The sequence below is a fragment of the Oryctolagus cuniculus genome, chromosome 1, assembly GCF_964237555.1.
Source record: "Oryctolagus cuniculus chromosome 1, mOryCun1.1, whole genome shotgun sequence".
Taxonomy (NCBI): Eukaryota; Metazoa; Chordata; class Mammalia; order Lagomorpha; family Leporidae; genus Oryctolagus; species Oryctolagus cuniculus.
Genome location: NC_091432.1, coordinates 40,673,802 through 40,700,916, shown reverse-complemented (window position 1 = coordinate 40,700,916; position 27,115 = coordinate 40,673,802). Strand labels below are relative to the sequence as shown.

The following is a 27,115-nucleotide window of genomic DNA, read 5'->3' as shown; positions in this document are numbered from 1 at the left end:
CTGAGAATTTTGCCCATCACTTTCTTTTTTACAAATTTTACTAATATAAAAAGAACAGGTTTAATGTATTTCATAGACCCAGTTCTAAGAAGATAACTATACTTCTCTCCTTCTCCCTCTCTCAAACTCCCATCCTCCCTTTCTTCCTTTATTTTTTCTTGATTTTTCAGTAACATACTTTCAATTGACTTTACAATTGCAGGCTCAATTTACCACTAGCCATAAGATTCAACAAGAAAATAGTTGAGATATCACTGTTCCACAGGAGTATAGACAAGAGCTAAAAACAATAATCATATCAAATTGTAAGATATCAGCTTTAATATCATTTTAATACCTTTTTGCTATTTAATATTAACTATCACATATCAGAGAACACATAAAATATTTGTCTTTTGGGGACTGGCTTATTTCATTGAACATAATGGTCTCTAATTGCCTCCATTTTGTTGCAAAAGACAGAATTTTAACTTTTTAATGGCTGAGTGGTATTCCACTGTGTTTGTGTAACCTTTCTTTATCCAGTCATCAACTGGTGGACATATGAGTTGATTACATATCTTAGTTATTGTGAATTGAGCTGCAATGCACATGGGGGTAAAAATAATTCTTGCGTATGCTGATGTAAATTCCTTTGGGTAAATTCCCAGGAGTTGGATGGCTGGGTCAAATGGTAGATCTATTTTCAGATCTCTGAGGAATCTCCATACTGTCTTCCATGAGGGATGTACTAGTTTACATTCCCAACAAAGTTTCCCAACAGTACATCATTTACTTTAAGAAAAATGACATGCTATTAATTTACACATAGAAATATAACTGGATATGAATCAAAATAATCCATGTAATTCATGTAGTCTTTCTTTCTAACTAATCATTTTATTGTTGTAAGTTTTATTATATGGCCCTGGAATTTTTTTTTTTTCAAGTTTGAAAAATCTCAATGGATTTTATCAAGTTGTAGAAGTCTGGTACATATATTTTTACCACAGGGCTAAGCATGCAAAGAAAATAGGAATGTTTCTATCCATTTGTACAGCATAACTATCAACTTGAAAATTTTGAAACTCAGTTCTGCAAGATTAGTGAAGGAAATTGCAGTAAGTCACACTTTGTTTTGTAGTATAGCATAAGTGTAAATGTGAGCCTATATCTATGTGTGTGTGTGCGTGCGTGTGTGTGTGTGTGTCTATGGTATAGTACACAGTATTCCAAGCTTAGTTTAAAAATTACTTGAGCATTTACTATTTTCCAGGAAATTTGTGTGCTATAATAACAGAAAAAGAATAGGGAATTTGGAGATAAAATATTTATGCAACCAATTCAGTTATCTCATGTGGAATATCATTTATTGAAAACATGTTCAAATTTACACTAGAATTATATAATTTAACTTCAAAATTAAGGATTAAGTATTACACAACGGTAAATATCTCTGATGTATATGTACTTTAGATATGCACATTTTTGCCCTTATAAAATATTTTTTTTCATTTTCAATTCCTTTATATACAGAAGATCAGTTTAGCATATATTAAGTAAAGATTTCAACAGTTTGCACTCACATAGAAACACAAAGTGAAAAATACTGTTTGAGTACCAGTTATAGCATTAAATCACAATGTACAGCACATTAAGGACAGTGATCCAACATGAGGAGTAAGTGCACAGTGACTCTTGTTGTTGACTTAACAAATTGACACTCTTGTTTATGGCATCAGTTATCACCCTAGGCTCTTGTCATGAGCTGTCAAGGCTATGGAAGCCTTTGAGTTCACCAACTCTGATCATATTTAGACAAGGTCGTAGTCAAAGTTGAAGTTCTCTCCTCCCTTCAGAGAAAGGTACCTCTGTCGCTTCCCCTCTTTGTGGAGGAACACTAGACCCTGCGCTGTTCTTTTGTCTGCTCGGCCCTTTCCGGGTTTGCTGCTGGTTCTTCCCGGGTTGGCTGCCGATCCTTCCACCTCCGTGGAAGGGCGGCTCCCCCTGCCACTTTCCCCACTTCCGCGGGGGAGCGGCACACCGCCGGCCGGCTCTCTCGGGGGCTGCTCAGATGTTATCCGGATGTTCCCCTTAGATGTTCCTGGTGCATGTTGTCTCTCTCCTCCTTTATAGTCCTCTTCCACCAATCCCAACTCTGCTACCCACATGCCAAGTACGCTGCTCTCCTCCAATCAGGAGCAGGATCAGCTCCTGCAGGTTATTGGTCAAACTGGAGGCAGCTGTGTAAAAGTTGTTTACTCCTCTCCCAGCGCCATATTGTGGGAAAGCAGATGCATAGAATAAGTCCAGTAACTTAGTCTAGTCCGAGTTGCTCCCCACATACCTCCTTCTTTGATGACCTATTTTTTCCACTGGGATCTCACTCGCGGAGATCTTTCATTTAGGTGTTTTGTTTTTTTTTGTTTGTTTGTTTGTTTGTTTTTTTTGCCAGAGTGTCCTGGCTTTCCATGCCTGAAATACTCTCATGGGCTTTTCAGCCGGATCCGTATGCCTTAAGGGCTGATTATGATTTTAACTGAACTGTGATCCCTGTTAGGAATTTGGAAAACATTATGCTGAGTGAAATAAGCCAGTCCCAAAGGGACAAATATCATATGTTCTCCCTGATCTCTCACAACTAACTGAGCATCAAAAAGGAAACCCGTTAAAGTGAAATGGACACTATGAGAAACGTGACTTGATCAGCCCTTGCCCTGACTGTTGATGAACAACTTAATACGTTATCCCTCTTAGTATTTTTTTTTGTTTGTTTGTTCTACTTAATACTTTTTGGTTGAATACTGTAATCAATACACAGTTATTTTTAAGTGTTGAAACTTAACTGAAAAGTGATCGCTGTTAAATATGAGAGTGGAAATAAGAGAGGGAAGAGATGCGCAATTTGGGACATGCTCAAGCTGACTTGCCCCAAACGGTAAAGTTAGAAACATACCAGGGGATTCCAATTCAATCCCATCAAGGTGGCTTGTACCAATGCCATCTCACTAGTCCCAGTGATCAATTTCTGTTCACAGTTGATCAGAATGATAGGACTAAGAACCAAAGGGATCACATAAACAAGACTAGTGTCTACAAATACTAACCGAGAGAATAAAAAAGGGAGAGAATGATCCAACATGGGAAGTGGGATACACAGCAGACTCATAGAATGGCAGATGTCCTAAACAGCACTCTGGCCCTTATAACATATTTTATATCAACCACATGTTTATTGAAACTAATTCCATATTTAAATCACTATTTTTTAAATTTCATTTTCTCAAATCTTTATTGTGTGCTGTTAGAAATAACAATTATACTCAGATTGAATCAACACACTAAAAGAAAAACCAGAGTGGTACTGTGTTTGACTTTCAAAATAAAAGATGAATTTGGGGCCAGCGCCATGGCTCACTTAGTTAATCCTCTGCCTGTGGCGCCGGCATCCCATATAGGTGCCAGGTTCTATTCCTGGTTGCTCCTCTTCCAGTCCAACTCTCTGCTGTGGCCCAGGAGGGCAGTGGAGGATGGTCCAAGTGCTTGGGCCCCTACACCTGCATGGGAGACCAGGAGGAAGCACCTGGCTCCTGGCTTCGGATTGGCATAGCTCCAGTCATAGCAGTCATTTGGGGAGTGAACCAACTGAAACAAGACCTTTCTCTCTGTCTCTCTCCCTCACTGTATAACTCTATCTGTCAAATAAATAAATGAAAAAAAAAAAGATGAACTTAAAAAAATGCTTTGTGGCATTCAATATGAAAACAATGAGATAAACATTTGTGTAATGATCAAATATGTCACTGAAAATCCTTCTATTCAGATGTAATGAACTTTACCTAAACATTTGTCTTTCAAGTATCAAAAAGTAAATTTTTTAGAATATAACATAGGAAGATTCTCTTTTACAAGATGTGACAGGTTTCTTTAGAGCTTTCTATCAATGAACTCTCAGAGATGAGTGGGTGACTTATGGGCTGAGATACCTGTTCCTGCAAGAATGCTGCTGAAATGTGAAGAAAGCAGGATGTGAATTTGTAGTACTCTTTCCTGAAAGTAAATAACCTGGGCTGTAGGGACAAGATATTGCATCATATTAAATGTAGAGAGATTTGTATCTGGAAATAATAGAAGAGGATTTTCTATGTGAAGCAAAATGTTTTTTGCACCGAAAGACAATGCAATATCTTAATTGTAGTGATTTATCGGATTTAAGCTTAGAGGTTTATTATGCTTGGACTTGAGAAAGTGCAAATAATGATAAGCATATTTAATAACTTCAGAAGCAAAGCTTCTATGCTGTTGGCAAATTAAAAATTGCAATAAATTATTGATGCTTACAAATGTGATGTTGCAGCTGATAATTTGAGGAAGCGAATAAAGCCTCTTTTTCTTACACTGCAGATAAAGTGTTTTTTTTTTTTCATTTTAAATGAGTAGATCAGAGATTTTTCCATGGAATCTCAGGTATTTATATTAGCATATCATTAATATAAAATAGAGCAAAAGAGGGTTAACAAGAATCACAGTTAAAACGTTCTACAGGTTAAGATAAGAATGACTTATGTCAACTGGGCTAAAAGGAAGACAATTCAAACAAGATAGAACACTGATAATTTGAAAGGTGGGCCCATCTTTGTTAGTGTGAGGAAACGTACAGATCAGAGGTGTCAAAAGGCTGGAATATAGAATTCAAGAAAGTATATAGTAGGATATCACTTAGGATAAAGAAAGTTTGGCTAGTTTGTGAAGGGGCTTAGTATGCAAGCTAATGAGTTCTAATTAATGAAGGAGTCAGCAGAGGTTTGCTTGTGTATAATTAAGTGACATAGCTAGTACTTTGCTTTTGAGGACAACTTCATGTACACTCAATTCATTCTGTCGTATACAATTCTCACTTGGAAGAGCCTCCTGCTTTGTGTAGTCACTGACACATTATAATAATTGTATCTTTATTTTGTAGGAAAATTTCAGTGGGATAATAGATAATATGTGTCAAATTACAACATTCATGGTTGTTTTCCTTCAAGACTCTTTACCTATCCTTTTCACTCTCACTTGGAAAGTAAACAAGAAAATAAATCAATATATTTACTGTGATTCTCTAAAAGGAAAATACCTTTAACTAAGGAGAAAAAAAAAAGACAAGACAACCTTGAGAACTCTTTATGCAGGTGACTATATACTGAATACTTTCTCATACAAAACGAGTCTCTTGAGTTCTTGGGGAATGGCAATCATTCAAAACAATTAGTCACATCTGAGATTGAACTATACAGGGAGAAGAACATATTGGCCTTAGACTACAGAGACATCAAGTTTAACCCTGCTTTTGTTGTTCGCTGACTGTAATGTCTTTTGTGAGCAGCTTCAATACTGTGAATATCTCACCCACAGAATGTGAAACCATGATTCTCAAAGTTTATGGTGCTTAAAATTCTCATTGTGATATATTTGTATACATATACATACATATCTGTGCGTGTGTGTGTGTGTGTGTGTGTGTATATCCACGTCCTAAAAGGAAGTATATATTCCCTTTAGGAAGTGAGCAGGCTTGGAGTAGGGTCCAGGAATCCAAAGCATCTTGTACTCTTCTGTATGTATTTAAATCCATACTTTAAGAAACATGGACATTAACTGTATATGTCACAGAAATATTAATTCTCTGTCACAAAAGTCATAGATTGGAACTTTAATTTTGAAGATTTGTGACCCGTAGACAGGGTTCCTAATTTCATGTCAGTATCATGTTCATTCTTACATACCTCACGGGATTTGCCAGGATGCCTCTACCCTCTTTAAAGAATATGAGAATTAGTCTTGGTCCTCTGATTCTTTTGAATAGACTTAGAAAATTTGAAAGGGATCATCAAGTGCTTAGGGAAATGTTAAATTTTCAGTTCGAAGTATGTTTAAATTGCTTTGGAATGACTTGCTATTTTCGGTGGTTTAGCTTAAATGGTACCATTGAAGTCAAATGAAGGAAGAAAAGAATGTACCTTCCCCCATCCCATTTCTTCCAGCTTGTAAATGTGCCTCATATTGTCTAAAAGCATATCTACAATTAAACAAATTACCTATTTTATTTTAACTTAGGGATTGAGTCTTAATGCTCTATTTAAATGGATTTTGCAATGTTTCTAACTCCTAGAGGTAAAAACCATTTAATTTTTCTTAATGCACTAAGGAAATGAAAAGCAACAATAGCTTTGACTTAGCCCAGGGAGCTCTGTTCCGTTTTCTGTTGTTACAGTTGCTTGGCCATCCCTGACCAGGGACGAGTTTTATTCAGCAGAATAGTATTGTCTGGGTACAAGGGGAAGAAAGAATGTTCAGAAAGTAATAAGCCCTAAAGCAGGAAAAATTCTGCCAGCCTTTTTAAGTTAAAACTGAATCTTGGCAGAGGTCCGTGAAATCTTTGCTTGTTGTTATTCTGTTTATTGTGTGACATTTCCAGGTTCTGATGAGTTTCCAGTAGACACTTGGTTTTAAAAAAAATGCATTTAAAAAGTCCACAAGGCATTTGGACCTTGCTTCAATAGGCAGAGATCACATACTATCACCACTTTGGTCAACACTGCATCAGGCTATCTGAACACGTTGACTTCACAAAGGAGCACACTCATGACTGGCATTTTTAGAGAAACAGCCTCACCTCCAGATATTGCAAGGCTGTTGTATGGTTTCCAACGTCTTTGGATCCATTTTTTTTTTTTTCTCATCGTGTATAACACCTGAATTTAGAATGTGTCATAATGTTACTCCAATTTTGATTTCAACTTGAATTGAGGGTTAATTTATTGATTTGAGGATATAGAATCCGAAATACAAAGTATACTAAATTATATAGAAGAGAACCGACCAAATTAATTGCATACAAATACCAACTTCTATTTGATCTATAGTTCTGTGTTCACTTATGCCTTAGGTGATACCAACAAACTCATAATGGCTTCCTCCTCCAAGTCTGCAGAATACTATGTTTGCAGCAGTTTTAGAGTCATTAGTACAGCCTATTATGTAAAAGGGAGACAGAGAGAGAGAGAGCGAGGGAGAGGCAGAGAGAAACAAGGAAAGAGAGAGATTCAGACCTTCTATACACTTGTTCACTTTCTAAATGTCTGGCAGAATTGGAACTCAAACTGGAATTTCCATATGGGATGACAATATTGCAAAAAGCAGCTTAACACACTGCATTTTTGGCTTCACCCATATATATATATTTATGTTTTATATGTTATATTTATGTTATATATATATGCTATATATATGTTATATATTATATAAAATGACTTGTGTGCAATAAACCACTAACAATTTGTGATTAGTAGGCATGAAAATTTGTATTAATTTCTTTTTTTTAATATTTTATTTATTTATTTGAAAGGTAGAGTGGTAGTGTTACAGACAGTGAGAGGTAGAGACAGAGAGAAAGGTCTTTCTTCCGTTGGTTCACTCCCCAAATGGCCGCAAAGGCCGGAGCTGCGCTGATCAGAAGCCAGGAGCCAAGAGCCAGGTGCCTCCTTATGGTCTCCCATGTGGGTGCAGGGGCCCAAGGACTTGGGCCATCCTCTACTGCTTTCCCAGGCCACAGCAGAGAGCTGGACTAGAAGAGGGGCAGCCAGGACTAGAACCAGTGCCCATGTGGGATGCCGGCACTGCAGGCGGAGGATTAACCTACTGCATCACAGAGCCAGCCCCGTATTAATTTCATCAACTAATAAAATGCCTGTTTTCAATCCATGCTAAGTAATATTTAAAGAATAGAATAACAGTATTTTCATGCTAGATGACACTGCAGATTATAACACACTTAAACTCTTCTTTACATACGCAGAATTTAAGATACAAAGGAGACCATTTATTTACCTGGGATTATTTGAGCAGTTCATGACTAATTTATACTAGGATGCACGTGTCTTTTATTACCTCTGAATCTAACATTTACACTGCAAACTTCACAACTGGACTCAGTAATTGGTTAGATAAACATTTGGTATTCTGTGATTTTTCATTTATCTTCTATTGTTTACTAATATGTGACATTTTTTGAAAACTAATACTGTATTAAATACCTGTTTTTTTTCATAAACATTAGAATTACGTTTGATGCATGTGGTAGCAACTATGAAAACTTGCTTTAAACAAAACTGAGATATACTAAGAAAGATGTATTGATTCCAATTATTCCAATTATCTTTCTTTGAAATACTCTGAATATTGTGCTTGTTTCTTGACTAACCTTCCTAATTTATTAATTAAATGAGATAGGAAGACTGGAGTTTTTGGGTTTTTTGTTTTGTTTTATTTATGTTTTTGCCTGTCATAAACAAATATATTTCTTTTGTATTAGAACTTCTGGTGGTTTGTATTTGTCTGAATTATCTTGACTTACTTAATGTGTTTGAGAAATGTCATAAGAGATTAAAATAACACCCTTTAGAGTGTGAAGCCAAATAATAGATACAAAAAAAAAAAAAAGAACAGGATAAAGCAAACAAGTAGAGAGTGTGCAATTAAACTCAACCAAAGACCTGACAATGAAATATTGATAAACCACTTCATCTTTTTTACTAAGAAAACAAATACATATACAAAATTATTAGCCTATCTTTTTTGCAGTAAGCTGTAGTTAAAAAATAAATTTTTAAAAGAACGAATTAATGATTTTTTGGCCTGACTTTTCCAAAAAGACGGAGGTAGGAGGAGTGCAAAGAATAAAGCACCACAGAAGAAATATTTCTCCAGAAGGCAAATTTTTTTATGAGAAACCTGTTTCTTGCCACCAGTCATCAAAAGAAAAATGATATAAAGGGAAATGAAAAATCACACTTTCAGAGGAAACAATAATAGCAAATTCTTTCATAATATTAAAGTAGAAGAAAGCAGTCAGTATATTGATGTTAGAGACTGTAAACAATACAATCATCAAATGTCATTTCTACTCTCATACATTTATTATTATAAAGAGATAAATGCTAATTTTAAGCATCTACTATGTTCAAAAATTATTTATTTAAAAAATATATTTTATGTAAGCCTCCCAATAACCCTTTCAGTGGATGTTATTTGTCTTGCCTTGCAGTTGAGGAATTGTAATTTCAATGAGATGCTGTAAATATCCCATGTCTAGTGTTAAAGAATTTTTTTTTAACAGGTAGAGTTAGACAGTGAGCGAGAGAATGACAGAGAGAAAGGTCTTCCTTCGGTTGGTTCACCTCCCATGTGGCCACTACAGCTGGCACTTTGCAGCCAGCGCGCTGTGCCAATCCGAAGCCAGGAGCCAGGTACTTCCTCCTGGTCTCCCATGCTGGTGCAGGGCCCAAGCACCTGGGCCATCCTCCACTGCCTTCCCAGGCCACAGCAGAGAGCTGGACTGGAAGAGGAGCAGCCGGGACAGAATCTGGTGCCCGGACCGGGACTAGAACCCGGTGTGCCGGCGCTGAGGCGGAGGATTAGCCTAGTGAGCCGTGGCACAGGCCGTTAAAGTAATTCTAAGCTGAGATGGTCTAACATAACTCTTTCCATTACATTGTTTTACCTCTGAATGCATGCAAAAATTAATTCTCACTGTTGAATAATTTCCTTTTATTTATTGAGTTGTACTGATGTCATTGTCTCATTTTACTATCTGTGATATGTACATTGAGACTAACTGTATCTTTCCTCAATTTATAAATGAAGAGGTTCAGATTGTTTCCGAAACACTGATCCACAGATACATGTTCCTTGTGGTGAATTGTTCCACCTTTCCAAGACAGAAGAAAATGCCATGAAAAGTGAGAAAGATAATGGTTGCATTTCCTCTGTGTTTTGAGAGTTAAGATGCCATTCTTTTTTGGTTTTGCAATCTTGATAAAAAGAGAGATCACAGTTGGAGTTGTGTCATTATTTTTATGTTAAATTTCAAAGTTTACAATTGCAACACTCACTAAACTTTTTTAATTTTTACCATGTTCATTTGAAAATAATTCCTGGGGCTGGTGCTGTGGTGCAGTGGGTTAACACCCTGGCCAGAAGCACTGGCATCCCATATGGGCACAGGTTCAAGGCCTGGCTGCTCCACTTCCCATCCAGCTCTCTGCTATGGTCTGGGAAAGCAGTAGAAGATGGCCCAAGTCCTTAGGCCCCTGAACCTACGTGGGAGACCAGGAGAGAGCTCCTAGCTCCTGGCACAGTTCCGGCTGTTGTGGCCAATTGGGGAGTGAACCATCGGATGAAAGACCTTTCTCTCTCACTCCGCCTCTCCTCTCTCTGTGTAACTCTATCAAGTAAAATAAATAAATCTTTAAAAAAAAATTCCCAAGAGAATTGGGCTTGTTTTAAATGTTAAATATTAGAAATCAATTTTAAGGTTACAAGGCTGTTTTGATACTCTACAGAAGAAAGGAGACAAGTTAAGCAATAAAAACTGTATTTCAAGTTTCACAGTAGAAATGACTCTATTAGCCACCATATGTTTTTTCAAAGATGAATTTGTTTTCATTTGAGAAACTAAGCATTTGCTTTCTTTTCCAATCTTTCTTTCACCTGGTGTGTATGTGTGTTTTAAAGATTCATTTATTTGAAAGGCAGAATCGAGGGGGCAGGGGGGGCAGAGGAATCTTTCATCCACTGGTTTACTCCCCAAATGGCTGAAACAGCTGGGGCTGGGCCAGGCTGAAGCCAGGAGCCAGCATCTTCTTCCAGATCTCCCATGTAGGTATAGGCTCCCAAGAATCTGAACCATGTTCTGCTGCTTTCCCAGGCACACTCGTAGGGAGTAAGATTGGAAGTGAAGTAGCCAGGACTCAAACAAACCAGCACGCACATGGAATGCTGGCACTGCAGATGGCAACTCAACCCACGACACCACAGCACCATTCCCAAGAACAGACTCAACCCTGGCCCCTCCAATCTTTTTTCATTCCAACCTCAAAACCTGAAAAGTGAGTAGTCTAAATCTTCTCCTTCTAGTGTTCACTTTTTAAAAGCTAGTTTGTGAATAGAGTTCCTCTTGATGTACATGAAACATTCTCTGAAAAAAAAAAATAAATGAGACAGATTCATTGTGGAACTGAATGACTCATGGAAGGTTTGGATCTCACAGAATTCATCAAAATATTCAAATGAGACTTGTTTTAAATTTCCTGAACTATTGTACCTGACCCATAAATCGTCATGCTATTTCATTCTTATTCCTAAATCTATATACCACAAAAGGCCATGATGATTCCTGTAAAACCTGTCAGGTCAGGCACCTCTGCTAAAATCCTCCTGTATTTCCCAATTTAACTGATAAAATATCTTCATCAGTGTCTATCAGCCCTTGGTGTGCTTCGTAATATTCATCCCATGATTTACTTCACTCCCGTCACATTGACCTTATTGCTGTGTCTGAAACTCTCTGAGAACACTTGGCTTTTTTTACATTTTATTTTTCTGGGGACTGCTATTGCTAGGTTTCTATGCTTCCTCCATCAAATGTCTCCCTCATTTTTATGATTTTCTCATATGTCATCTTGTCTAGAAAATGTTCATTGATCTAAAACAGCATATCTGCCCACCTCAATTCTCTCACTTTTATGCTCCATTATATATATGCTTATATATATTTATATATAGGCTTCTTGAAAGCAGGGAATTTACTTCCATTGTTCATGGCTGTATCTTCAAGACTTGGCATAAACTCAGTAAACTAAATAAAATGTATGAATGAAAAATCACATTCTTTCTGGTCCATGGCATCTTTGTATGGCACTGTAGTGAAAGTCACTTGCAAATTGGCTCAAAATGTTTTTAGCCCAAGCCCTGACTGGCTCTACACTTTTCAGGTTCACTAACTAGGAGCAGCTATGAAAAGTCAATCACCCTGAAATTAATTATCCTTGCCTGTGAACTAAAGAGATACATACCTGATTTTCTTACCTCACAAGCTTGCTGTGAGGATCAAATGAGAAACAAAGGTAAAACTGCATTGTAAACTTCTAAACACAGTTCTAAAAGAATTATATTTTAAAAGGTGGTTGGTGTAAAAACAGATATAACTACTATTTATATACAGTATAGTCTAGTTTTAGATATATTTAACATCTTGTTAATTTAAAAACTTGTTGATACATTTAACAATGTTTTATGGGTAATGCTTTTTGTATATGAATTTTCTTCACAAAATTGGTTATAATTTTCTTAGGTATAATCAATAGTCTATTTTGATCTGTTTGAAAAATTATGATCATATACATCCTCTACAGTAATGATTTTTTTGATAGGCAGAGAGAGACAGTGAGAGAGAGAGAGACAGAAAGAAAGGTCTTCTTTCCGTTGGTTCACCCCACAAATGGCCACACTGATCTGAAGCCAGGAGCCGGGTGCTTCCTCCTGGTCCTCCACGCGGGTACAGGGCCCAAGCACCTGGGCCATCCTCCACTGCCTTCCCAGGCCACGGCAGAGAGCTGGACTGGAAGAGGAGCAGCCGGGACAGAATCCGGCGACCCGACTGGGACTAGAACCCACGGTGCCAGCGCCGCAGGTGGAGGATTAGCCTAGTGAGCCGCAGCACTGGCTTGCAATAATGAACTTTAAGGTCTGAAGGTTAGAAGCCAATGGGAAAGGAGAATATGTTTTTTGTTAAGTGAAACAATTCTCAGGATAATGGTAGGTTTTTTAAATAGAATTTTATCTGTTTACAAATTTACAAGGGTTCACACTATTTTTCCATGAGAAATCACCAGACTAAACCACATGGAAGTATTAATAAAAAATGGCAAGAATAAAAAGTCTGATTACATAGAAAATCAAATAAAGAAAATTAACTTAATCAGAAAGATCAAAGTATTTTTAAATATAGATAGGTCAGTAAACAGACAAGATAGACATTGATATACTTTTTAAATTTTTTTTAAAGATTTTATTTATTTATTTGAGCGATAGAGTTACAAACAGTGAGAGAGACAGACAGACAGAAAGGTCTTCCTTCCATTGATTCACTCCCCAAATGGCCACAAAGGCTGGAGCTGCGCCGATCAGAGCCAGGAACCAGGTGCTTCTTCTTGGTCTCCCCTGCAGGTTCAGGGGCCTAAGGACTTGGGCCATCCTCCACTGCCTTCCCAGGCCACAGCAGAGAACTGAATTGGAAGAGGGGCAGCAGGGACTAGAACCGGTGCCTATATGGGATGCCAGCACCACAGGCTGACCCACTGTGCCATGGTGCTGGCCCCAAGACTGATGTACTTTTGGAGTAAGCATATTATTCATTTTATACAAAAAAGTAAGTGACTTACTCAGGGTCTTATGAAAGTAGAATCAGTATTTATTTAACTCCCTTTTCATTGAAGTATTGAGCATGACATCTGCATTTCAATAATAAGGGGATATTACTGCAAATACAAATTTTTGGTCCACACCCTAAATTTGCTTTAAGATGTTTTCTGAAGCTAAATCATAGAAAACTGCTGTTTGATTATGTACTCATAATACACCCTTGCCTACAAAATGTTAGGATTCACTGCCATGGGGCCAGCACCATGGCTCACTTGGTTAATCCTCAGCCTGCGGTGCTGGCATCCCACTTGGGCATCTGGTTCTAGTCTCAGTTGCTCCTCTTCCAGTCCAGCTCTCTGCTGTGGCCGGAGAGGGCAGTGGAGGATGGCCTAAGTGCTTGGGCCCCTGCACCTGCATGGGAGACCAGGAGAAACACCTGGCTCCTGGCTTCGGATCGGCGCAGCGCCTGCTGTAGCAGCCATTTGGGGAGTGAACCAACAGAAGGAAGACCTTTCTCTCTGTCTCTCTCTCCCTCACTGTCTATAACTCTACCTGTGAAATAAAAAAATTAAAGAGAAAGATTCACTGCCATATGTATGTATATTACTGAGTCTGTAACCAATATTTCCTTAGTCCTTTTCTTTTACGTAAACTCTAGTTTGTTATCAAAATTTGTCCTGACCCAAGTAGAAAAGCAGTGAGTTATGAGTGTCTTAAAAAAGATGCAATCATTGCCCAGCATTGGCAGGTGTTTCAGCACATTGAAGCCAATGTGATACTTCTCTCATCAGTGGTGTGCCTCTTGTGTAGTAGAAGATATTCCAGACTGGCACCCAGTCCTCATATTGGCAACTTAATGGGTGTTATATGCTCTTCCTGTCTGAATGTATATTAATATTGACAAGAGTAACTGATGATTGAAAATAATAATTATAGTAACAATCATCCAGTTGGCCATGAGGCCAGAATTCTTTGATACACACTCCATAGCAACAGCCATTTTTTGGAATCTAATGGTCTTGTTGTTTTTTTTTTCCACTGTGCTTATAAATAATAATGAATTGTAATTTTTTCTCCTTAAAAATAAAAGGTATTTTACGTATGACAAATACCTGAGAGTGTCTGACAAAAGCAGAAAGAAGGAATGAGTGCTTTTTCACAAGAAAGGGGAAGTGAAGGTTTTTATTAAATAATTTTCCTTCTTATTTATTATTTTTGTGATAGCAACATCGAATATAAAGTCTGTCTTCTTAGCAAATGTATAACTATACAGCACAACATTTTTGATTATAGGCCATATGTTAGTCAAAGGGTATAACATTTCATATACACAAGATAAAAAAGTCTTAAAGATGTAGATATTTTTCACAGTGTATAATGGATACTATATACACATTGCACAGCAAATCTTTGTTGTCCCACTCCTCATCAAGAAACCAGTGTTCTACTTTCTGCTTCTATGAAGTTGGCTATTTTTAATACTTCATATAAACAGGACCAAGTTGCCAAGTTAAGAGTCCCAAAGATGCCATGCAATTTTTATTTTTAACCTTTAATTCTCTTTTCTCTGTAGTTCTTTCCCCTTCATTGAGTTTATTCTGAGAAAATCCCATCTAGATTTGGAACAAAATATCCATTCCTACTTATTCAATATTTTCATTACCATAGAGGAAAGTGGGTACTTTCTCCACAGTTTCAACAAATATCGATGGGGTTTGTCCTGGCATGCATCAGATTCATTATGTGATAAATAATTATGACTATGGAGATGTAATTCTTTTGGTCAGATCTGGATCAACGTCAGCATCAAGCAGATGATAAAGAGGTTCAATCTCGACAAAGCCAAATAACCAGCATACAGAGAGCAGATCCTCAAAGTAATGCAGTATGTGCAAGAAACTGATGTCAGTCATGAACAGTTCATTATACAGAGAATGAAGCAAGGGACAGAAAGGAGAAGTAATCTACTTCAGGTCACAACGTGAGGTTACTAATAGAATCTGGCTGAATTCATCATATTCCAAACATATAATTTTTATTATTCCAACATTGTGTTGGTAAATATGTTTAAAAACTAAATGTTAAAACAAAACACTATCAGTTGTTTAGCAAATGTGATAGTATATGATCAAGGCTTTTAAAACTAAAAGTAACTTAATGTGAAAGAAATGACTGGGGTCTATGTGCAATCTAAATACTACATGGTCAGGATAAAATGGATCTCATCAATTTAATGAAATTATCATTTCCTGTCTTAAAAAGAAGTTGAAAATATTTATAAGAATTGTGTGCATATTATTTCTGTATATTTACCCGTAATTTATAATTATTTTATAATCATAATCATTGATCCTACTTGTAATCTACTCCAAATGTCCTTTATCTCTCCAATTTATATGCACATCTCATTTTGTCTAAAAAGATTAAATATGTCCACACTATTGAGTTAAAATGTAAATTATGTTTTTGTAAAGAGATATTTTAAATTTTAATGATTGAAATCTAATATAGATGAGTTCCAAGAAACCTATAGAGATGACTTTGTAAAACCTTCTAGAATGACTTTAATATCCTATGTATATTGTGCAGAAATCTGAAATAAAATAAAAATTTTAGCAAGTAGTACATAAGTATTTCAATACACTCATGGAAATAAGGAATTTAAGATAATCACATTTTCATGAATTTTTGAGGACTCTTCATAAATTAGATAGCAATAATATAAAAATGCTAGTATCTCAAGAGTTTTGATAATAATAAGGATTTTTTTTCATTTAAAAATTACTGAAGTGGTTGAAAATATATTTATATAATATAAAACACAACAAAGATATACAAAGATCATAAATAGACAATTTACACCAAATACAACAATTAAATGCAAATATATGAAGCACTGCTCATTCACATGAAGAATGAAAATATTAAAAATACTTTAAAACTGAGGTACTGTTTCACATACATTGCTTTAGAAAACTTGAAAATAACAATGGATAACTGAGATTAAAGTAAAACAGGTATTCACACAGGGCATAAGGCATTGTAAAATACTTTAATCATTTAGACATCAGCACAACAGCATATCTAAATACACGTATTTTTATTGTTTTCTCTTATTTGTACTTACTATTAAGCTTCCAAGCTAAATAACTGAAAAGGAGTACAATATTCAGAATAACATGTATGCCAGACATTTTTTTCATTCTTTGTTCCTCAGTCTATTATTAGAACGTGTATCAAGATTTTTTTTAATTTAAACTAATTCCAAATATTTTGTCTGAGTCTACTTATGCAGTCCACTATGGAAAATCCCCTCTATTCTAACTCACATTCTGCTTGGGCACCTTACCCAAGCTTATCCTGTAGTCTCATTGATAATATTTAGAATCAATATGTGACTCTAAGAGATGACAGTCAAACTTCATGACTTAATATTGAAATGCTGAGAATCGGTCTTTCTCTTCTCTACAGTTATGAGCTATATATAAATGCATTCTAAGCTAGAACTCCTCACACTCATCTTTTCCTCAAAAAGGAAACGATTGCATACAATAAGCAAAGTCTACAGGAAAGTAGAATCAAGAATGGAAAGGATAATGAAAATGCTTGACAATAATTGAGCTCCTAGATGCAGTAATACCTGGAATTGGAAGTTATGGGTATTTTCTGTTATCTTTCTTAGAACCATTCATTGCCATACCACCCTTTGCCCTTCTGCTTCATCAGGCTGATTTGTATAAACCCTATCAATGGAATCTGTCTGCACATGGCTTTTAATTGGATTCAGCCAGTAAAACAGCAGTGTAAGGAATGTGAGAAGCATATCATCAAATTAATTTTTCTCATTAGCTCTTTTGCTTCTTTCTATTTACTTATTAATTCATTAATTAATCTGTATATTTGAGAGGCAGAGTTACAGAAAGAGGGAAAGGGAGAGGGAAACAGAATCTTCCACTTACTTTTTCTTTCTCTAAATGCCCCAACAACTGTGGCTAGGCCAAGCCAAAACCAGGAGCCAAGGACTCTATCTTAGTCTCTCACAGGCTGGCAGAAACCCTGGTACTGCGGCCATCATCCTCTGCTTCCTAGGAGCATTTGTAGGAAACTGGATCAGAAACACAAAGTAGTTGAAGCAGATAAGACCCTTAGATATGTCCCAAGCAAAGACTTAACATGCTGTGCCTTAACACCCGCCACAATTCTTTCCCTTGTATATCACTTAAAGGTTGTTTATGAAAGTTCATAGTTGTGGTCAAGTGTGAGTCATAATTTAGTAATTTGAATGGGATATGGTGTTTGGTTCTTGCTATGTTCCTTGTTAGTGTCACTAAATCCTACTACAGTTTTAAATTTCCTTAATTAAACTATCCTCAAGCTATCAAATTTGAAGATACTCTCATTTTGCTCCAAGTTTTGTGACATATAAAGCAAGTGAATCTCTACATTTCTGAGTTACTAGACTGTGAGTTCACTAATTGCCATAAGCTAGCTTTAATTGGAATCTGTTATTTGCAATTAGTTATTTTTCATGTTTAGCTAATTAAAACAATTTTAAATAACAAAATTTTGGAAAAAATATTATGTAATAACAGAATAATTAAGTAATCAGATAGCTAATATTTATAGATTACTCCTGTGTGAGAAGCACTGACATAGATTAGTGTATTAGTATTACTCATTCCACCCATTAGATTAGGATTTGGGGTTTTATTATGGACAAATTGAAAATTTAGTAGCCAGTTTTAAGCAAAGAAAATGCAGGATCTAGAGTATAGAAATGTCACAATCTGCATTGTAAAGAATGAGTTATTGATGGGGTCAGAAGGAAAATTAGAGCATTATCAATACTGGCAGTTCAATAAACTGGGCATGAGAGTTAATATTCCATTATACTAGAACTTTAATCATAAAAATCATGATAAATAAGTAAATCTAAGAAACTATTTTAAACTTGGAAGTAGATTGTTTAAGAAAAGGTTGTGAGCCGGCGCCGTGGCTCAATAGGCTAATCCTCCACCTTGCGGCGCCGGCAAACCGGGTTCTAGTCCCGGTTGGGGCGCCGGATTCTGTCCCGGTTGCCCCTCTTCCAGGCCAGCTCTCTGCTATGGCCAGGGAGTGCAGTGGAGGATGGCCCAGGTGCTTGGGCCCTGCACCCCATGGGAGACCAGGAAAAGCACCTGGCTCCTGGCTCCTGCCAGGATCAGCGCGGTGCGCCGGCTGCAGCGGCGGCCATTGGAGGGTGAACCAGCGGCAAAGGAAGACCTTTCTCTCTCTGTCTCTCTTTCTCACTGTCCACTCTGCCTGTCAAAAAAAAAAAAAAAAAAAAAAAAAAAAAAAAAAAAAAAAAAGAAAAGGTTGTGCTAAATGGCCTATGCTGAAAAGTTGAAATGGCTGACTGTATAATGATAGTGCAAGAAAATGGGCTTACAGACTCTAAAAGTGGGTGAGATTAGAGGAATGTATCATTTGAGACTGAAAGGCAAACCATAAGATTATAATCTGTATATAAATCTATGGGATACACTTCACAACATGGCTATTAGGGATTCACTGGTTAAAGGATGCATAATCAGTGATGGCATGTCAACAGGCCAGAGCCAATAATTGGAAAAGCTGTAATGATATTTTGCTTGATATGGGCGACGTGCTCAAAGCAAAGAAGAGAATCTTATACATCAATAATGATGATGAGGATGATGATGAGGATGATAATGATAGATTATACATAGATACATAGATGATAGATACTTATGAGAGAGATAATAAGAGAGATTTGGGATGGATATTTGGCATAGTGGTTAAGGCCACTCTTAAAATAATTTTGTGATAATCAAAAAGGCTCCTGTAGAACACTACAAGAAAGGCTTGGGTAGGCCAATAAAATTCATCAATATATGAATAATCTTGTATTTCAGAATAAGGAAGAAAATGGAATTACTGGGGTTTATTTGCCAAAAGGATGTTATCTCTTGATTGTTGCTTCTAGGGAATTCCATTATCTGAACTCCAGTTTATAGACAAATAATTAAAATGAGTATCATTTCAAAGTTCTATTATTCTTAATAACAGGTAACCTGAGCAAGAAAATTGTGTATTTCTGTCCATATTTTGGTGTTTTATTTCCAGATAATTGAGAGCTAGAACACTTTACACTGAATACAAAAGAAAGAACCAATTGGATAAACTAAATATATATACAATAGAAGTATATAATAGTAGTAGCTGCTGAGGCTTAAAATGATTCTCATTCTTCTTTTCTTATAGTCCATTCTAAAACATTTCAAAGGAAATATAAGGTACTTCAGAAGCCTCTTGGAAACAGAGAAGTAACACATAAATGTATGTTAGTGCAGTTTTTTTAAATCTATGGATTTTTTCATAATACATATTTACTATGATCAGTTTGATGGTAAATTATTTGGAAAACAGGTTTATTTTAAATATCCTATTAAAACAATATTATAGTGCTATGAATAACAACTTTCATAAAAATATTAAAATGACATTTTTGGACACTGATGTTTGCATATCATATGCATTTTTTTTTCATTTTGGCTGCTATTAGAAATGTACCTTCAGGAAGAGGTATTTTAGGATGAAAGCATAGCGTTGTATAACAGGGCCTTAACATATTATGCTCTCTGTACCAAAAGCAAAAAAATTTCAAGTAATTTTCTCTCTTGTGTTTTAGAAACAAATTTTGATATGATACCACTCTTCATGAAAACTATCATATGTGCAACATTGGATAAATGACACATTATATTAAAAATATATCATGGGGCTGGCACTGTGGCATGACAGGTAAAGTCTCTGCCTGCAGTGCCGGCATCCCATATGGGTGCTGGTTTGAATCCCAGCAATTCTACTTCTGATCCAGCTCTCTACTAGGGTCTGGGAAAGCAGTGGAAAATGGCTCAAGTTTTTGGGCCCCTGCACCCATGTAGGAGACCTGGAAGAAACTCTAGGCTGCTGGCTTTGGATTGGCCCAGCTCCAATCATTGCGGCCATTTGGGAAGTAAACCAGCAGATGGAAGCATTCTCTCTCTCTCTCTCTCTCTCTCTCTCTCTCTCTATCTCTGCCTCTGTATCTCTCCATGCCTTTCAAAGAAATAATTAAAAAAAACATTGTTCTCACCAGAGACCATTATTTAACATAGCTGCTTAAAACAGATGAGCACCAGCACCATTATTTGTTTTCTTTACAACCCTTACAAACAAAGTGAAATAATTCTTATTGCAATAACTCTTTCCAGTTTATGGAGTTATGAAACTAAATTTTATACATATGAAGCTTGTGTGTGCCTGTCGGTGTGTTCATGATGATTTTTGCAGCACAGAAGTGATTTTATCTTCACTGACTTTTGTAGATGTGACAGTTTAAAAATCTTGATTTTGAAAACATTATAGATTTTCAAAATTATTTTAGCATTTAATAAATGGGATCATTACCATTTAATGAAAAATCAATTGCTTTTTTAAAAATTACATTTATTTATTTATTTGAAAGACAAAGTTACAGAGAGAGAGGGAGAGACAAATTGAGACAGAGAGAGAGAGAGAGAGAGAGAGAGAGAATCTTCCATCTCCTGATTTACTTCCCAAAAGGCTGCAATGGCCAAGTCTGGACCAGGCTGAAGCCAGGAGCCAGGAGCTTTCTTCAGGTCTCCCACTTGGGTTCAGGAGCTCAAGGACCTAGGCCATCCTCCGCTGCTTTCCCAGGCATATTAGTAGGGACCTGATTCAGAAATGGAGCAGCCAGGACTCAAACAGGTGCTCATATGGGTGCTGGCACTGCACACCGAGGCTTAACCTGCTGTACCAGCTCCAAATTAATTAATTGCTTTTAAATCATCTTGTCTTTTTTTTCATTTTTTTAACTTTTATTTAATGAATATAAATTTCCAAAGTGCAGAATATTGATTACAATGGCTTCCCCCCCATATCATCTCTCCCACCCGCATCCCTCCCCTTTCCCACTCCCTCTCCCCTTCCATTCACATGAGGATTCATTTTCGATTCTCTTTATATACAGAAGATCAGTTTAGCATACATTAAGTAAAGATTTCAACAGTTTGCTCCCACACAGAAACATAAAGTGAAAAATAATAGATGATTTTTTAAATGATGAGAAATCAGATCAGACCTATTGTCATGTTTAATCCCAGTGAGAGTCAAGTTGGGAATTGCTAATTTCTTCTTCTTTTTTTTTTTTTTTTTTTTACAGAAGATCAGTTTAGTATACATTAAGTAAAGATTTCAACAGTTTGCACCCCCATAGAAACACAAAGTGAAATATATTGTTTGAGTACTCGTTATAGCATTAAGTCTCAATGCACAGCACATTAAGGACAGAGATCCTACATGAGGAGTAAGTGCACAGTGACTCCTGTTGTTGACTTTACCAATTGACACTCCTGTTTATGGCATCAGTAATCTCCCTATGCACCAGTCATGAGTTTCCAAGGCTATGGAAGCCCCTTGAGTTTTCCGACTCTTATGTTGTTTAGACAAGGTCATAGTCAAAGTGGAGGTTCTCTCCTCCCTTCAGAGAAAGGTACCTCCTTCTTTGAAGACCTGTTCTTTCCACTGGGATCTCACTCACAGAGATCTTTCATTTAGGGTTTGTTTGTTTGTTTGTTTGTTTTTTGCCAGAGTGTCTTGGCTTTCCATGCCTGAAATACTCTCATGGGCTTTTCAGCCAGATCTGAATGCCTTATGGCTGATTCTGAGGCCAGAGTGCTGTTTAGGACATCCGCCATTCTATGAGTCTGCTGAGTATCTCGCTTCCCATGTTGGATCACTCTCCCCTTTATTTATTCTATCAGTTAGTATTAGCAGGTACTAGACTTGTTTATGTGCTTCCTTTGACTCTTAGTCCTTTCATTATGATCAATTGTGAACTGAAATTGATCACTTGGACTGGTGAGATGGCATTGGTACATGCCACCTTGATGGGATTGAATTGGAGTCCCCTGGTATGTTTCTAACTCTACCATTTGGGGCAAGTCAGCTTGAGCATGTCCCAAATTGTACATCTCTTCCCTCTCTTATTCCTACTCTTATGTTTAACAGGGATCACATTTCAGTTAATTTTCAACACTTAAGAATAACTGTGTATTAATTACAGAATTAAACCAGTCATATTAAGTAGAACAGACAAAAAATCTACTAAGAGGGATAATGTATTAAGTTGTTCATGAAGAGTCAGGGCTAAATCATCTTGTCTTATAATTGACTTTTAAACTAAATTTTCTATCACGTCAATAGAGGAATATGAATTCTATTAGTCCACATTTGTAGTTTATTATTCGTTCAATCTTTAAACTTTTCATAATAGTAGAATTTCTCTTTAGAATTTCAGCAATTTTTAAATAAGTTCTCAGACTAGCAGACCATGTTGAGCTTTTAGAGACCTGTAACAGTGACTTCTCACTGTTTATTTATGAGATGTATCTTGCAATATCCTCATACACAAAAACAAAGCCAAAATATAAAAAGCTATACATAGTTACACCATCGCTTTCAGTAAAACTTTAAAGTACATCCTTTCCATTAAAAATAGGTATTCTTAGTGATAACATACAGTCAACATCAATAATATTTTTCTCTTCCTTTAACTTCATTAAAAACCCAAATTTGATGGAAGTACATTGAATATTTCAGAGAGGTTTTCCACAAGGTTTGTGACTGATTCACTTATGTCTCAATGTCTTGGTCCCTCTGATTTTTTTTTTTCTGAGTATGACAGACACATCTGTTCTTTAGGCACTAAAAAAATAGTTTCTGAACTCTTAAGAAGTATAGGACAAACTCTAGGCTACAATGAATTCAACATTTCAAAGAATACTCCTCTTTGGAAAATAACAACTCTTTTTCATAACTATTATATACTTCAATTTTGTATTAAAATTTTATCATAGGGGATCATATTTTAACGTTTTCTTACTCCATTCATCCAGATCATAAGACAGAACTGTTCATAAAATTGTACTTTGCAATATGCATAAGCTGTGTGTGTACGGAACTGCTTCTCAAGTGATTCCTGCTCGAATAAAATTTTTTCTCATTTAGAATTACATCCACACAGTGAAATATCACAGTGGGAGGAAAACTTACTATCTTCAATCAGCAACAAGGGGCTGGAAGACCTGAAATTGTTTCTTGATATTTGTCAGTCACAAACAATGTAACCTTCATGGGGGAAAATTCAATTTTTCTAAACCTACTTATTTTCATTTTTAACTTGATACTATCAATACTAATTGATACACATAATAATAGCAATAATAGCAAAAGTATTAACTTTTAGGGAGTACTTACAGTCTGCTGGGTATCATTCTAAGCACATATACAACTCTCAACAAGGAAATGCAGTACATACTTTTAACTCAAATTCATAAAGAACAAATGGAAGCATTGAGAAAGTAAATAAAATTCTGAGATCATAGCGCTGATAAAAAGTAAAGCTGAGATTTGAATATAGGAAATTTGGTTCTGTTAATCCCTTAATCGCTGAGTTATTCAAATGACCAGCACAAAGTATGTCATCAGTAAATATTAGATTTTTCTCTCTTCTCTTCTCTTTGATCATACATCATAAATCAGAGTTAGTTTTAGGATCCTTATAAGAGTTCTTGTCCTTGTATTTTAATAAGCAATGAAAATTCCAACTGGATGCATGTTGACCTTAGTAAGCCTCTGACTAAGCTGAATCTTATGGTATCTCTACTCAAATTGTTGTTTCATATTCTATATTAGAAATACTAGCTTCTTTGTAACATTTTTAAAGATGCCTTGCGTTCTGAAAACTTGTTTTCTTTATTTTCTCTGATTTCTAACTATCCTGGTATTCTTCCCAAGGTCTAGTTGGATTTAAGGACCATGATACTAACCTCTGTAGTACACTATTTCATTTTTATAGTGCATGTTAATTTCTTTTACTTTTTAAAATATTTACTATTTATTTGAAAGAGTTACACAGAGAGAGAAGGAGAGGCAGAGAGACAGAGATAGAGAGAAAAAGAGAGAGAGAGGTCTTCCATCTGCTGGTTCACTCCCCAATTGGCTACAATAGCAGGAACTGCACTGATCCAAAGCCAGGAACCAGGATCTTCCTCTGGGTCTTCCTCTTGGGTGCAGGGGCCCAAGGACTTGGGCCACCTTCCATTGCTTTCCCAGGCTCTAGCAGAGAGCTGGATCGGAACTGGAGCAGCTGGGACTAGAACCTACTTATTTTCATATGGGATGCCAACAGCGCAGGTGGCGGCTTTACCTGCTACGCCACAGCGCCAGCCCTTAGTGCATGTTATTTTAAAAGCTCATGTTTTCATTTAAACAGGCATGATAATATATACAGATGTAGAAATTACTGTCATAAAGGAATAAAATTTCACTCACGGTTGCCAAGGAACAGGAGGCAGAATATGCCATGCAGAGTTACATGGGAAAGGAGTGGGTCAATCAAGAGGAGAAAGAAGGGAAGGAAAATGTTCACCAGTGCCTAAGTGTGATTTTCTTTTCTTTTTTTTGCTTCAAGATTTATTTTATTTATTTGAAAGTTGGAGTTACACAGAGAGAGAAGGAGAGGCAGAGAGAGAGAGAGAGCTCTTCCATCTGCTGGTTCACTCCCCTCTTGGCCACAATGGCCAGAACTGCACCAAAGCCAGGAGCCAGGAGCTTCTTCCAGGTCTCCCACGTGGGTGCAAGGGCCCAAGCACTTGGGCCATCTTCTGCTGCTTTCCCAGGCTACAGCAGAGAGCTGGATCAGAAGTGGAGCAGCCAAGACTTGAATCACTACCCATATGGGATGCCAGCACTGCAGGCGGAAGCTTTACACTTTTTTGAAGATGTATTTGTTTATTTGAAGGCATAATGATACATGAGAGAGAGAGATCCGGTTCATTCTCTAAATGCTTGCAACAGCCAAAGTTGGGCCAGGCTGAAGCAAGGAACCAGGAAGTCCATCCAGGTCTCCCACAAACATGGAAGAAGCCCAAGCAGGTGGGCCATCATCCACTGCCTCCTGGATATTTGCAGGAATTTGGATCAGAAGCATGGAGTAGCCAGATTGCAAATAGACACTCCAGTAAAGGATGTCAGCTTCCCAAGAGCCAGCTTAACCTACTCTACAATATCTGTTCCAATAACAGAATGATAGAATTGTCTATAATCATTAATTTAATAATCATTTCCTAATCACCAAGTGAACTGATTATGTTGTTCACATTTTCTATTTTATGAGGTAGATTATTTTGACTGATCACTAATCTCTTTCAATTTAACTTTTAATTATCAGCCATATAATTCCACCTGATTGGATTCATTTCACCTGTAGATTCTGGATGAAGCATATGAGTTGCTATAATGAATTTTTTTTTTTTTTTATGAAATGGGTTCTTGGGACAGGCATTTCGATAAGAGTTTGAGACACCCCTGGAATGACTAGATCCCATAACAGAGGACCCTTGATCCAAACCTTTCTCTGATTCCAATTCCAGTTTCTGGCTAATACATGCCCTGGGATGCAGCAAGCAATGGGTCAAGTGAGTCCCTGACACCCACCTGGGAGACCCAGATTGAGTACCCAGCTACTGGCCTTAGCCTGTGCGATCCCTCACTGTTATAAAAATTTGCAGAGTGAATGGATATGTGGAAGCTATCTGTCTGTCTGTCTTGTCTTTCTGTCTCTGTGTCTTTCAAATAAATAAAAAATATTTTTGAAAGTGCTTTAAAAATGCTCTTTGCTATGGTAATAGAAGATGGTCCAAGTCCTTGGGCCCCTTTACTGTATGGGAAGACCTGGAGGAAGTTCCTGGTTCCTGGCTTCAGATTGGTGCAGCTCTGGCCATTGTAGCCATCTGGGGAGTCAAGCAGCAGATGGAAGACCTCTCTCTCTCTGCCTCTCCTCCTCTCTCTGACTTTCAAGTAAATGAATAAATATTTAAAAAAAATAAATAAATAAAATTTATTTTTAGGACTGTGGAATATTCAAAATGTTCATTCCAGCAAACCCTGAACTCTCTGTAAAATATACTCTCCAGATTTATCTACAGTTGGTTAGTATTTGGTGAAGTTACAGAAAAATCCTCAGTTAGATTGATACTGGACAGAGTAAAGGTGAATTCATGAAAAAATTTGAGGTATAATACACTGGAAATTCTAAAGTAATAGGAAATTAAAGTGAAAGTTCAAATGTGCTACCTATTTGTGAATTGAGAGTGTTATATGTGTTCATAAATATTAAAGAAAATGTGATAAAAAATCCTGGATAACTAAAGGACATTAAATTTGGAGACACAATTGATAACATTAAGAAATGTTCAGAAATCATTTGAAAGTGCTTCACATAAATTATGACAATTATTCTATTAAAACATTAATATTAGAGATTGGCATTGTGGCATAGAGGGTAAAAGCCACTGTCTGAGACACTGGCATTCCATATGAGCATCAGTTTGTGTCCTGCCTGTTCCGCTTCTGTTCCAGTTCCCTGCCAAAGGCCTAGAAAAGGCAGCAGAAGATGGTCCAAGTACTTGGACCCCTGCCACCTACATGAGGGACTCAGAAAAATCTCCTGACCCCTGGCTTTGACCTGGCCTAGCACTGGCCATTGTGGCCATCTGGGGAGTAAACCAGTAAATGGAAGATCTCTCTCTGTTTCCCTCTTTCTCTCTCTGCAGCTCCAACATTCAAATAAATAAATAATTTTAAAACAATAGTAAAATAAAACATGAAGTTTAATATTTGGATGCAAAAGATATAGGTTACAGATTCGTTTTCAATCCTAACTCAGTATGTGACATTGGGAGTCTCACTTTTTTTTTTTTTTTTTACTAACTCCAAAGTCCTAGTGTTATGCTCAAGGCAAAACTTTTAATTAATCAATTTA

The 27,115-nt window shown here is 36.7% G+C and overlaps 1 long non-coding RNA gene across 1 annotated transcript in view; it reads right to left on the bottom strand.

The window, feature by feature from the left end:
• Positions 1 to 17,763, bottom strand: part of LOC127492387 (uncharacterized) — a 47,152-nt gene extending 29,389 nt beyond the window's left edge. The window contains exon 1 of the long non-coding RNA XR_007921803.2: positions 17,184 to 17,763. This is a non-coding gene — a long non-coding RNA (uncharacterized lncRNA). The remainder of the gene's footprint in view (positions 1 to 17,183) is intronic.
• Positions 17,764 to 27,115: the final 9,352 nt, after the last annotated feature.